Source organism: Heterodontus francisci, unplaced genomic scaffold (assembly GCF_036365525.1).
Source record: "Heterodontus francisci isolate sHetFra1 unplaced genomic scaffold, sHetFra1.hap1 HAP1_SCAFFOLD_56, whole genome shotgun sequence".
NCBI lineage: Eukaryota > Metazoa > Chordata > Chondrichthyes > Heterodontiformes > Heterodontidae > Heterodontus > Heterodontus francisci.
This window is the reverse complement of record NW_027141174.1, coordinates 6,198,172-6,213,667: the sequence shown is the minus strand read 5'-3', so window position 1 is coordinate 6,213,667 and position 15,496 is coordinate 6,198,172.

The following is a 15,496-nucleotide window of genomic DNA, read 5'->3' as shown; positions in this document are numbered from 1 at the left end:
GTTTGATACAGTCTGTCATGATCACCTTTCAAAGCTCTTCGTGTGCAATTAATTACCTTGAAACCACATTCACAGTTTTAAGTTTAAGAACTGGACAGACAGTTTGTCACCAACAAGATGCAACAATCAGCATACAATCATAGAATGTTTACAACACAGAAGGAGGCCATTCAGCCCGTTGTGTCCATGCTGGTTATCTGCAAGAGCAGCTCAGCTAGTCCTATGCTTCTGCCCTTTCCCCATAGCCAGGAAACGAATTTATCTTCAGGTGCTTGTCCATTTCCGTATTGAAAGCCACAATTGAATCTGTCTCCGACAGACTCGCAGGCAGCACTTTCCAGATCCTGAAAACTCGCTATATAAATAAGTTTTTCCTCATGTCACTGTTGGTTCTTTTGCCATCCACCGTATAGCAGTGTCCTCTGGTTATTGACCTTTCTGCCAAGAGGAGCACTTCCTCTCTATCTACTCTGTCTAGACCTCATGATTTTCAACACCTCCATCAATTTTCCTCGCAGCCTTCCCTGTTCTAAGGAAAGCAACGACAGTTTCTCGAATCTATCAATGTAAATGAAGTCTTTCATCCTTTGAATCTTCCTTGTAAATGCTTGCTACACCCATTCTAAAGCATTCACATTCTTCTAAAATGCCGTGTCCAGAATTGTCCAGAATACAATACGGCAGTTGAGTTGAAGCCAGTGTTTCACAAACGTTCGTAATAACTTCCTTACTTTTTTACACTATACCACTATTTAAAAAGGCCAACATCCCATTGACTTATTAACCACTTTCTCAACCTGCCCTGCCACCTTCAACGATTTGATCACAAATACTCCCAGGTCACTCTTGGCTGCAGCCACTTTATAATTGTACCCTTGAAAAGGGACTGGCAGCTAGCATTAAGAGAAATCACACAGTTTTCTATAGACAGAGAAATAGTAAAAGGGTAGTAAAAGGAGGAGTGGGGCCGATGAGGAATCAGAAAGGTGATTTACATATGAAGGTAGCGGACATAGTTGAGGTATTAACTGAATTCTTTGCACCTGTCTCTGCCAAGGGAGAAGATGCACTCCAGGCAATGGTTAAAGAGGAGGTAATTCAGATACTAGAGGGGTTTAAAATTAATAAAGAGGATGTATTAGATATACCCTGTTATATGAGAACATACATATGAATATACGAATTAGGAGCAGTAGTCGGTCACTCAACCCCTCGAGCCTGCTCCACCATTCAATACGTTCATGGCTGAACTGATTACTCCACATTTCCTCCTACCCACGATTACCTGCCACCCCCTTGGTTATCAAGAATCTACCTACCTCTGCCTTAAAAAAATTCAAAGAATCTGCTTCCACTGCCTTTTGAGGAAGAGAATTCCAAAGACTCACGACCCTCTGAAAGAAATAAATTCTTCTCATCGCTGTCTTAAATGGGCGATGCCTTATTTTTAAACAGTGACCCCTCGTTTGAGATTCTCTCACAAGGGGAAACATCTTTTCCACATCCATCCTGTCAAGACCTCTCAGGATTTTATATGCTTCAATCAAGTCGCCACTTCCTCTTCTAAATTCCAGAGGATGCAAGCCTAGCCTGTCAAATTTTTCCTCGCATAACAGGTCACCCATTCCAGATATTAGTCTAGTAAACCTTCTCTGTACTGCCTCCAACGCATTTACATCATTCTTTAAATAAGGAGACCAGTACTGTACACAATACTCCAGATGTGGTCTCACCAACACCCTGTATAGCTGTAGCATAACCTCCTTACTTTTGTATTCAATTCCACTTGCGATAAACGATAACAATCTACTGGTTTTCTTTAGTACGTGCTGTACCTGCATACTAATGTTTTGCAATTCATGCACTCGGACACCCAGATCCCTCTGCATCTCAGAGCTCTGCAATCTCTCACCATTTAGATAATATACTTCCCTTCTATTCTTGCTGCCAAAATGGACAATTTCACACTTTCCCACATTAAACTCCATTTACCAGGCCTTTGCCCACTCACTTAATCTATCTATATTCCTTTGCAGACTCCTAATCTCCCCTTCACAAGTTACATTCTTACCTATCTTTGTGCCATTAACAAATTTAGCAAGCATACCTTCGGTCTCTGCATCCACATCATTTGTATAACTTGCAAAATGTTGAGGCCCCAGCACAGATCCCTATGGCAAACCACACGTTACATCTTGTCAACAAAAAAAAGACCCGTTTCTGCCTACTCTCTGTTTCCTGTTAGCTAACCAATCTTCCATCCACGTCAATATGTTACCCCCCACACCATGAGCTTTTATTTTCGGCAATAGCCTTTGATGTGGCACCTTATCAAATGCCTTCTGGAAATCTAAGTACAATACATCTACCAGTTCCCCTTTATCCACAGCACATGTAACTCTTTCAAATAATTCCAATCAATTGTATAAACATGATTTCCCTTTCACAAAGCCATGTTGACTCTGCCTGATTACCTTGAATGTTTCTAAATGCCCTGCTATAAGTTCTTTAATAATAGCTTGTAACATTTTCCCTAAGACAGGTGTTAAACTAATTGACATGCAGTTTCCTGATTCCTGTTTCCCTCCCTTTCTGACTAAAGGAGTTGCATTCGCTATTTTCCAATCTAAATGAACCTTCCCCGAATCTAGGGACTGTTGGAAAATTAAAATTAACGCATCAACTACCTCACTAGCCACTTCATTTAGCACCCGAGGATAAAGTCCATCAGGTCCCGGGGACTTGCCAGCCTGCAGCTCCAACAATTTACTCAGTACCTTCGCCCTGGTGCTTGCAATTGTATTGAATTCCTCCCTCCCTTCCTTTTCCTGACTTACAGCTAAAACTGGGATGTTACTTTTATACTCAATAGTGAAGACCGATGCCAAATATCTGTTCAATTCATCTGTTATCTCCTTATTTTGCATTATTAATTCCCCAGACTCACATTTTAGAATTTCAACGCTCACTTTGTTGCCTCCTTTCTTTTTTAAATATATATAAACTCTTGCTATCTTCCTTTAAATATCTACATACCATTCTCTCGTACTCTAATGTTACCTGCCTTATCAATCTTTTAGTCATTCTTTGCTTCTTTTTAAAAATATCCTGTCCAATCTTTTGACCTGCCTCCCATCTTTGCGAAATCATAGGCTTCTTCTTTAAGTTTCATACTACTTTTGGCTGTTTTACTTAACCACGGATGGCGGGTCCCACCCTTGGAATGTTTCTTTCTCGTTAAAATGTGTGTATTCTGACATATTGCCTCAAATGGCTGCCACTGCATCTCTATTGACCTATCCCTTAACCTAATTTGCCAGTTCACTTTAGCGAGCTCTGCATTCATACCCTCATAATTGCCCTTATTTAAGATTAAAATATTAGTTTTGGACCCACTCTTCTCTCCTTCAAATTGAATGTAAAATTCAATTATATCATGATCCCTGCTACCTAGGGGCGCCTTAACTGTGAGGTCATTAATTATTCCTATCTCGTTGCACAATACCAGGTCGAGGATAGCCTACTCTCTGGTTGGCTCCATAACGTATTGTTCCAAGAATTTATCCCGAAAATATTTTATGCAGTCCTCATCTAGGCTACCTCTGCCCAACTGTTTTTTACAGTCTATATGTAGGTGAAAATACCCCTAGAATTATCACTGTACCTTTCTGACAAGCTGCCATTATTTATTCATTTATACCCCGTCCCACAGCCTGGTTAATGTTAGGTGGCCTGCACACCACTTCTGACAAGTGACGTCTTGCCTTTATGATTTTTCATCTCTACCCGAACACTTTCTACATCCTGGTCTTCTGAACTTAGGTCATCCCTCACTATTGCGCTAATATCATCATTAATTAACAGAGCTACCCCTCCACATAATCGTGGCTTCCTGCCCTTCCTAAATGTGACGTATCCTTCAATATTCTGGTCCCATTCTATATATATAAATGATCCAGACCTTGGTGCACAGGCACAATTTCAAAGTTTGCAGATGATACAAAACTTGGAAGTATTATGAACTGTGAAGAGGATAGTGCAGATCTCCAAAAGGACATTGACAAGTTGGTAGAATGTTGGATGAAGTTCAATGCAGAGAAATATGAAGTGATTCATTTTGGTAGGAAGAACATGGAGATAAAATATAAAATGAAGGGCTCAATTCTAAAAAGGTTACAGGAGCAGAGGGACCTTTGTTTAATAGTGTATAAGTCATTGACGGTGGCAGGCCAGTTTGAGAGAACGTTTAATAAAACATACATTGTCCTGGACTGTATTAATAGGTGCATGGAGGACAAGAGCAAGCAAGTTATATTGCAATTGTATAAGGCACTAGTCCGGCCTCAGCTGGAGTATTGGATCCAATTCTGGCGCCGCACCTGAGGAAAGATATGAGGGCATAGGACAGAGTACAGAGACTTTTCATGAGAATGTTTCCAGGGATAAAGAATTTCAGTTAGGAAGATAGATTGGAGAAATTAGGACTGTTTTCCTTGGAGAAGAGAAGGCAGAGAGTTGATTTGATAGAGGTTTTCAAAACAATGAGGGTTCTGGGCAGATTCGATAGAGAAAAACTGTTTCCACTGGTGAAAGCATCGAGAAGGAAAGGGTACAGATTTAAAGAATTTGGTAAAATAAGTTAAAGTGACTTGAGGAAAATATTTTTCATGCAGCGAGTTATCCAGATCTGGAATGTTTGCCTGAGAACGTGGTGGAGGCAGGTTCAATTGAAGCATTCAAAAGGGAATTAACAGTTATATGAAATGGAAGATTGTGCAGAGTTATGGAGGGAAGGCAGGGGAATAGAACTGAGTGAATTTCTCTTTCAGAGAGCTCATGCAGGCATGATGGGCCGAATAGCCCCCTTCAGCACTGTAACAGTTCAGTGACTCTGTGATATTGCCTCTCCTCCTTGTTCCAACCAGAATGTATCAGTTCACACTTCTCTGCATGAAATGTCATCTGCCACGTGTCCGCCCATTTGACCAGCCTCTCTTTGCCCTCTTGAAGTCTATCACTATCCTCCTTACAGAAACCGGCCAGGATTTCAGGAAAACTTGCCAATTTTCTTCCAATAGTTGAACGATGTTGAGTTTAATCGTTCAACTACTTCCTGAACTATCTTAGCTCCTTTTTTAAATATTCTGTGCATTTCACTTCCTCAATATTTCCCAAAATGTAAATGGCAATGCGTAGGCAGCGGTGGGATCTTAACCCGCAGTTTCCTCTTGTGATACCCACAATAACTGCAGACCCATTACTTCGGCGCCCCGAGGCTGAAAAACCTGCCTCCCTCCCTCCCCTGCTCCCCAGTCTCAGCTTCACAATATGTGTAATATATCAGATCCGAAGCCAAGCTCTCACTGCAGGTGGACAGCCGGGCTGACAGTGCATGCCCGGTAGCGGCTGCTGGGTTGATGAATGGAGGGTTTGAGATTGCGAAATTTCGTGCGATTCAGATCATTCACTGCGGAATTAGGGAAAATCTCAATGGAAACTGCTCTGGCTGTATTGTAAATGTGCTGAGTATCAGGTATTTGCTGCTCCTGGTGGAGAATGTTTATTAAATATAGTACTAATGATATAATTTTAAACAGTGATCCTAATATTAACATTAAATCTAACCAGAAATTATTGGAATTATTATCATCTGACTTTCTGGGTACCGACCGTCCCGGATTGTTTTACTTTCGCTTCTTCCCAGATTCTATCAGCCGCGGCGGGTGATGAGAGACTGAGAGAGCTTTTTACCTGAGCAGATCACCCCTGCCTCATAGGACTGTAGCCCGGAATAGAGACCCCGTTGCTCTGACTTACAGTCCCGGAGAGCGGCCTCGGTCCCGCTGCACTTTACAGCCAACGTCATAATGGTTCTGGACCCTTTCCCAAAGTGTGCTCCACCCGGTGCAGAAACTGCGGACCCGCAGCCCAGCTCCCGACACACAACAGCGGCGTCTGGCAGGTCCCAGAGATAGGAAGCCACAGCCCCCCACTGTCACCTGTAGTGAACCTCCACTCTCCCAGCGCACCGACTGCCCCCATTCACGAGTCTCAGCTTCACCGTCTCTGTAAAATATCAGAAATATCATCAAGTGGTGATAGTGTGTTAAACCCACATGGTCCTAGCGCACGGACCATACACCTTCACCAGTCTCAGCTTCATCGTCTCTGTAAAATATCAGAAGTACCATCAAGCGGTTATAGTGTGTTAAACCCACAACTTCCCAGCGCACGGACCCTCCCCATTCACCAGGCATGAATCGATAGGAACATCGGAGTAAATATTACACATGAAAAAAAAAGGAAAGGTAAATAGTAATAAACGGTGCAAACGAGCAGGGAACCGGGAGGCAGCCGGATATTCCCACCAACACAGCAGCTGCAAAGGGAATGGGGTGGCGACAGGCTCAGAATATATTTAACCTGCAGAAGTAGGGACATGGGCGTGGCTGTAATGATCACATGTTTACGTGCTCAGTACTGATTGGACGAACACAGTGAGATTCCAGATCCAGGAAAGAGGAAATTGCACTCTCACCTACCACAGCCAATAAAGACAGGGCTGGATGTTGATGTGATTTGGATGTCAGTGCAGATTGGTGATGTTGGCCTTTGGATCGGCAGCACTGCCAGTGGAGCTGATCATTCACACTCTGCTCTTCAGAGACCCTTAGTTATTGTCCCGCCACATGAAGACAGCAGCTATCTCTCCGCTAGGTAACAGTGTCAATGGAGCTGATTCTTCACTCTCTGCTGTTCAAAGACCCTCAGTTATTATCCCTCTGCATGAAGGCAGCAGCCATCTCTCAGCCAGGTAGCAATGTGAGTGGAGCTGATCTTTCACACTCTGCTCTTCAGGGACCCTCAGTTATTGTCCCTCCAACATGAAGACTGCAGCCTTCTCTCAGCTAGGTAACAGTGTGAGTGGAGCTGATCCTTCACACTCTGCTCTTCAGAGAGCCACAGTTATTGTCCCTCCACATGAAGACAACAGTCATCTCGCAGCTCGGTAACAGTGTGAATGGAGCTGATTCTTCACTCTCTGCTGTTCAGAGACCCTCAGTTACCGTCCTCCGCTTGAAGACAGCAGCCATATCTCAGCTAGAATGAAAGACCTTTACTAACACTACGAGGGACACATTCCCTTTCTGACTGGTAACCGCGCAGCGGGTTAATCCGTGATCAAAATGGTGCTGAGATTGTTGCCCAAGCTTAATACTTAATGGGATGGATTAGAGCAGACAGACATTAGACAGTGTGAGGATAAAGGTCGATTACCTGACGGGTCAGCCTGACTGTTCCCGGGTCTGCCTGAAATGAGAAGTTAACAATTAAAGTTTACTGGGGCAAAAAATGAACGAAACTGTCTGAAAGAAAAGACACAAATATAACTAACAGCAGGGTCATTATTCCCGTCGCTTTGCAGAAGAAATTATACCAGGATATGTGATTTCATTCCTTAAAACCGAAAATACAGTTTTTACAACAAATTAATATTGGTAATGGGCCAAAATGTATCCAGAATTGTTTTCACATATACACACACTGACACCCGGATACACTCTCTCCTTTTGGTAACGATGGGTGGGTTCCATGTATTACCAGTGTGAAGGCGCTCTGAGAAGGCGGTGGTGATGGTCCTCTCCCTTATAGAATCTTACAATGAAACAGCACAGAGGGACGCCATTCAGCCCATGGTGCCTATGCTGTCTCTTTGTAAGAGCTGTTAAATTAGTCCCACTCCCTTTCCCAATCGCCCTGTAAAGTTGTGCTGATGGTGCTCTGACCATTGATGACGCGTGTGTAGGTGCCCTGAGAAGCGGTGGTGATGGACCCGTTTTTAAACCTGCTGATGATGGCACTCTCAGTGAATTCAGCATTCAGATCTAAAGTAAGAGAAGGAATGGGAAATGTTAAATTCAATTTAAGATTTTCCGGTCCTGTGGTAGATTTCGATGCCTTTTAAGTAACTGCAAATCCTTCCACCTGCAGCTATCAAAGTTTCTATAAAGGTGTAATTGGGCCTTTCTGCTGTTCAGTAATATATATGCCTTTTTCAAACAAAACAAAACAAGATGAATGGTCTCCTAACTCCGTGCTGACTGTTTATTACTAAGATCCTGCTGTTATGATTCTCTTGTAACCTGCCCTCGCCGACGTGCCCATTAATGATGTTCGATCAATGGTCCTCCCGTTTACTGGTTAAGCATTTCTGATTTTTAAAAATGCATTCAGTCGGTTGACCTGTACCCAATCTCCCTGATGGCAATGTGTCTTACTGATCTCCAGGTGTTTTTCTATTCTCAACATTTTAAACGATAGACGGTGTGTTCAGCTGACTCCCAATCTCTCTGATCACAATGTGTCTCACAGATCTCCAGGTGTTTTCCAATCACAACATTATATACTATAGATGATATTTTTTCCTGCTCCCACTCCCCTGATCACAATGTGTCTCACAGATCTCCAGGTGTTTTTCTATTCTCAACATTATATACTATAGACGTTGTGTTGACCTGCTCCCCAACTCCCTGGTGATAATCTCGCTCCCATGTTTTGTTATCTTTCTGTGCACTCGGCTGATATATTATAGACAACGGGACACCGATTCCTGTCCTCAGCTTTGCCTTCCGAGTAATCTTGAATGAGTTACAGTTCCCCAACTATAATCTCACTGGTTCCTTGATGCTCCTAGTTATGCAATGTAAATAGTGTGTGACTTCCCCCCAGTCTTGGAGCCTTAACATCCCTACCAAATTTCCCTGATAATCGTCAGTTCCTGCAAATTCCCCTTTTCCAGTGACCCAATGAGAGACGAGTGGTATAATCTTTCAGTATTTACTGAAAAACGGTTTCACCTCAGTGCTTCTGTAGAGTCCATGAATCTTCTTCAAACCACTCAGTCATGTCCCCTAGCTCTTCATGCATTTATCTTTTCAGACTGTCACCACCCATGTTTTGACTGTTTTTTTTTCCTGATAAACCACTGGTTCAAGGAGAAAGCCCACGAGTACCTTCTTAGGGAATATAGGGATGGACAATATTAGATTAGAGATACAGCACTGAAACAGGCCCTTCGGCCCACCGAGTCTGTGCCGAACATCAGCCACCCATTATACTAATCCTACACTAATCCCATATTCCTACCAAACATCCCCACCTGTTCCCATATTTCCCTACCACCTACCTATCCTAGGGGTAATTTATAATGGCCAATTCACCTATCAACCTGCAAGTCTTTGGCATGTGGGAGGAAACCGGAGCACCCAGAGAAAACCCGCTCAGACACAGGGAGAACTTGCAAACTCCACACAGGCAGTACCAGGAATCGAACCCGTGTCCCTGGAGCTGTGACGCTGCGGTGCTAATCACTGCGCCACTGTTCCGCCCTACAATACATGGGTGAAGAACAATATCGCCAACATGACGACAGATTTTCAAGAAAACATCCCGCCATCCTCTCTGCCTAAGTAGTGTTGTTCATTAAATTCCGCCTGGCCGGCTAACTCATATCCCGAAAAGGAATCTAAATAATTTACAACAGAGACTCCCAAGTTTGACTATTCGACAAGTTTATCTGTTACTGTCTCAGATAAATGTTCAGTCGTTCCCCTTTCTCAATCATTACTATTTTTCCATTTATCGACACTACTCCTCATATCTGCTGATTCCTCCATTCACTCTCATATCCTTCCTCACAATGTCTAACAGCTCTCATTGTTGTTCTTGAAAACGTTTGAATGCATTTCTTTGTGAACCGTTATCCAAATCACCTCTATATACAGAAAATATACCCACGATTGTCACACACTTCTGGTGGGCCTCCTCCCCTAGGTAAACGTCAGCTGATATAAAACTCTGCTGCTGCTGTAATCCTTGTGTGGACAGTCCCACTCACCCATTTCCCCTGCTCTCACTGACCTGCACCTCAGATTTTAGTGGTAGCACCGTTACTTTCCTGATGATTAGACAAATGGTTTGGTGCCAAACTGTTAAGTTATTTTAACATTTTATACTTTTGTTAACTTGCGAATGCACCATGTTACCATAAAGAGTAATAGAGAAATATTAATTATAAGTGACAATAAATTCAAAGCAGGTGAACTGAAACAGGATAAATGTGGGATTTTCAAAGCCCAGAATTTAAACCCTTGAATGAGTTACAAACCAGGGACAGGGGTGGTTTAGAGGTTACAAAATACAGTCAATACAGAGAGTTTATAAGTACATGCTTCTCACGGCAGTTATTATTAGGTGCATCGAGAATCTAAATAATTATATTATATCATACTATTTTAGGTCCAATTTGAACTACTTTTGCAATTAAGTGACCTCTTGTGCATTTCAGAATCAAAGTAATTGATAAAGTTACAGTTATTGTAGGGTACAACCACAAGCAAAGCACCGGACAGAAGGACCTCACAGCAAACAATCCGGATGCTGTGTGTCAAAAGCGTTGTCAGTAACTTTTAACAATCTATCTCCATAACACATGAGCTAGTGCCTGAAGAAACGTTACCACGGTTATAAATAACGACACATGCATCGATCATTTACAGTACCAAGACAAGTTGTTCTGGGCACTGTCTGTTGAATTTAAATATGCAAACGAATTCAGGATTTGTTCCAAATGGTGAGCAGAGTATAGCACATATGGGAGAACATTAAAGCATTTAACAGGAGTAGGATTAGGCCATACTGCCTACCAAGGCCACTCCGCCTTTCAATAAGATCATGGCTGATATATTGCCCCATCTCCACTTTCCCACCTTTCCCCAGTGATTGGGAAACAACCCCGGATCTTTCATTAAACACTGCATCACACGATACAAAAAGTATGGGACATGTGGAAAGAGATTTAGAAACACGTCTGGATATTAAATACTACATCAAATTTATGAAAAATCTAGAAATAGACTGAGAAACACTAATTATTACACAACACCGTGCACTTAAATGTATGAAGTAGAAAGCATGATTCAATACAAAAAGGCGTAGTTTTGAAGATTGTCGGTGACCAAATAAAACTCTTCATGCACCGAATCCCTTGGAATCAGGAGCATCATTTCTGGAGGGTGGAATTGATAACTCTATTAATAATCAGTACAAACGTAGCAATATTAGTTGCACCTCCACTTAATATATTATACAATATTTGTTGTCCTTTCTGAACATTCCAAATGCTGCACAAACGATTTAATCTAATTCTCTCTATTACACGACACTTCACTGAGAAATTGCAGGGACAGAAATCTCAATGTGGGATGAGTCGGCTCAATGTAGTTCCCAGCATTCTGCAGTTCTGACTCCCATACACTCCATTGTAACACTGAGCACTTTCTAATTCCATGTGTCTCCGTTTTAAACGCATGATTAGAATTTTAACTCCAGTCTGCTGCGTCTGTACGAGAGCCACAGGAAACAACATAAAACCAACTCTTATGGTGTTTATGTTCAATTTTGGTAATTAAACTAAATTTAACTCAAATCTCTCTTGGAAAAGAAATTAAATGTTAATCAGAGCACGAAATACGAGACCCGTTTATGCTGTGAGTGACCAAAATGGATAACAGTTCCCTATTTGAATTTGATGAACTAAAAATCAAACAGGACAAAATGTATTTCATGATAAATTTAGAAATAAAGGAAACTGTTTCAATATTCAAGTCATACAATCTCAATAAACACAAATTAAAATAAATATGCACCTTTGCTATAAATTGATTTTGATCAGTGGCCGACTGCTAACAAAAAGATTCAGGGAGTCATCTACATTTCATACTTTCTCTCCGCTCTATGGTTTGCAGAAAATAATCTTAAATTACCTTCAAAATCAGGATTTTACAATTCAATCCCTTTTACAAATACAGAAGAAAATTCGTCATGGAATTATTTAATAACACATAGGGAGCGTTTCCCTGTAGTGAACCAGCATTCGTTGTCGATAGACATTAACAAATGTAACCAAATCCGCACTGGAAGCAGTGAGACACTGAATCGAATCATCGACCGAAAAACACCCCAAAATATCGAGCAGATGGAAGGAGACTATTCATGATATCTCATTAAACACTTCACGATGCGTTACATAAAGGGAGCATGTGGAAGGAGACGTTGTCACATTATTTATTACTTGACGCTGGACATATGAATATGTGAAATAAGTTGCGAATTTGCAATACAAAGTTCTAAAGTTTCAAGGTCATCGTTAAGAAAACAATAATAAATGGAAGATCCTCCGGAGATTTTGCAATATTCAGTAACATTATCTTTTGGAGAGGCCCTTCACAATTACACTAATAACGAATGTTAATTGAAATAATATTGGTTCTTCCACTATTTAACATATTATACAATATTTACGGATCATGTGCAATACTCTTAACTTGGAACAAACTATTTAAATTATTTCAGTTCCACTCAGTATATCACACAGGGTCAGACAGCACTTCTCCTGTGAAATACCTGGGACACAAATGCCTGTTTGGGTTCAGTCAACAGTAGATTTAGCTTTGACTGCAGTTCTATAATCCCTGCATTACCATCGACCCCAGACCCCAAACCCCGAGACCTTCCATTCTCACTGTGATCACGCTGTACAGGTAGATTGCTGTGTTTAAATAATCTGCTTAGAATTTCAACTCCAGTCAGTCGTGTCGGTACAACAGCCGCAGAGGACCACATAAAATAAATTGCCACGTTATTTGTTTTCAATTTTGGATTTAAATGAACGTTTAGCACATGTCCCACCAGGGAATTGAGAAGACGTATTAATCAGATGTAAGATATTATTAAAACAATGATTTCTGTCGAGAAAGAATGGATAATTGTTCTTTATTTAATATTGATAGCATGTAAAATCAAGACAACAGCCCAAGATCCGTATTCAATGTGAATTCCACAAATGATATAAACTATTTCAATATTCGCTTCATATGATAGCAATGAAACATTGTTTTATTTGTCATAAAGCATGCTTGCTTTTTAAAAATCATTCGGAGCAACTAGCGATTGGAGAAAAGGATACAGGGAGTCATGTGCACTTCATTTTTTATCTTTTCAGTGACTTGAATATTTTTTTTTTAAATAATCCACAAACCAGGGTTTTACTCTCCAATTAGTTAATATTCACGGAAATATAATTCGCTAAATACATAAAGTATCGGATAGCACTGGGACTAAGTTCTCCTGTCAGTAAACCAATAAAGTTTCAATAGACAGAGATTAATGAATGTAACCAAACACACACGGTAAATAGTGAGAAATAGAATTGAATCATCAATGGAATAAAACAACAAATATGCAACATGCATGAGCCGTTGGAGCAATAATAAAGAACATTATCATGAACTCATTACACACTACATGACACTTTGTAAAAATATGTGATTGGGAAAACTGAACTATCTTTAGGTACTGTACATACAAATGGAGGATATAGAATAATGAATTTAATATAAAAGATACTAATTTTGAAGATCATCACTAACTGATCAGTAATACAGAGCAAATTCCCCAACGATTCAGGAACTTTCAGTAACACCATTTTTTGCAGAGTGCACTTGATAATTATACTAACAATGAAAACAAATTGACAAATTTTGGTTCCATCTACATTTGAGAGGAATTATAGGTTGAATATTACACTTCAAAACTGAACAAACTATTTTAAAATATTTAGTCTCATGAACTGTATCACTAGAAGAGCAGACAACATTTGTATTGAAAAATATCTGTGACAGAAATGTGTGTGGCGGTTCATGTCAGCCGTAGAAGCAGTTTTGACTGGTGCTCGACACTCAGTGAGATAACTTACACACAGTCTCAGATACAGTCTATTCAAACAAAGACGGCGCTCGACTTCTAACAGTCTCGCATTAAATAATCAGAATAGAATTTCAATTCCAGCTGGCTGTGTCAGTGTAAAAAACGCAGGGCGGGACGGCAGGGGGAGTGGGGGGTGTTGGGGGGGGGGTAATAAAACAAACTGCCTTGGTCTTTGTCCCCGACACAAATTCAACTGGGAATTTAAAATACCGGTTAATGAGATGTAGAATATTCCAAACTCGTTTACTGTCACCAATACAATATTACTGTCAGCAATAACTCAATTGTTAGCACTCTCGCCTCAGAGGCAGGAGATGGTGGGTGCAAGTCTAATTCCAGAGACTTGAGCACAAAATGTGGGCTGCCACTCCAGTGCAGTACTGAGGGTGTGCTGCACTGTCCAAGATGCTTTCCATCGGAGGAGAAGTTAAACTGAGGCCCCGTCAGCTCTTTCAGATGCAGTATTTGTAGAAAGGGCAGGGAAATTATCCCTAGTGCTCTGAGGAATGTTGATCCCTAAATCAACATCACACACACAAAAAAAGTATTCTGGCCATTATCACATTGATGATTGTCGCAGCTTGCTCTGTGCAACTTGCCTGCCACGTTTCCTACATTACAGTATGGACAACACTACAAAACAGTACTTAATTGACAGTAAAGCTCTTTGGGACGTCCTGACGTCGTGAAATGCGCTCCATAAACGCAAGTCATTTTTATATATATGGAGGTTTATTCCTATTTGCTGTTGATAGAACTTAAAATGGAAACAATCAATCCCAAATGTGTTTCAAATGAAACTTCTACAAATTGTATAAACCTTTCAGTATCCATTTCATATCATCCCAATGAATGACAACTGTAAATAAAATAGATGCGTTTTCTGTAAACTGATCCCAGATACTGACAGTTTCTATTGTAACAGCGAAGTGGCTCTTTTTATAACAGACCCTGCTGAAAAAGAACCATTAGATTTTCAACTCCAGTCTGCTCTGTCTGTACGAGCGGCAGGTAGAAGGCAATAAACAAGTTCCGATATTTCATTACACTCTAAACAAGAATTTAAATATGTGCAAAGCATTATTTACTTTCTACATTTCCTGAATGGGTTCTGTATTAAAGATGATAATTAGATTAATAATACATATCTTGTAATAATAATCAGTTTATCACTAAATAACATAATGCATTCAATAATCCGTAACTCACAGTTCAAAAGCTGCAGTAGAGACAGGGTCAGGAAGGACCGCAGCATCGTTCTGGTGCCAGGGACAGCGATGCGAACAGAACATTAACCGAACGCTATTCTCAAAGACGAAGAGCTCCTTCCAGCAACTTCTGAAACTCTGACTGTTGTGGAAATTAATTCTTTGACAGAAGTTTCTACAGAAACCAATGTTTCCTTCTAAATAACCAATAGATTTTGACTTGTGTGAACCGTGAATTACAGTCTGGTAAAATACACCAATGAGATGAAATGTGACCATTAATGGACAAAATGAACCCAGGTTCCAACTAACAGCCTATCCTGCGAGGGCAATGACATGTGACAGTGTGAAAAGTAAATGAATCACTGATCTGGCGCCCAGATCATCGAATCATAGATGCACAGGAAAGGCCATTCGGCTACTTTGGTCAGAGTCGTTTAGAAAGAGCTGTCTAATTTATT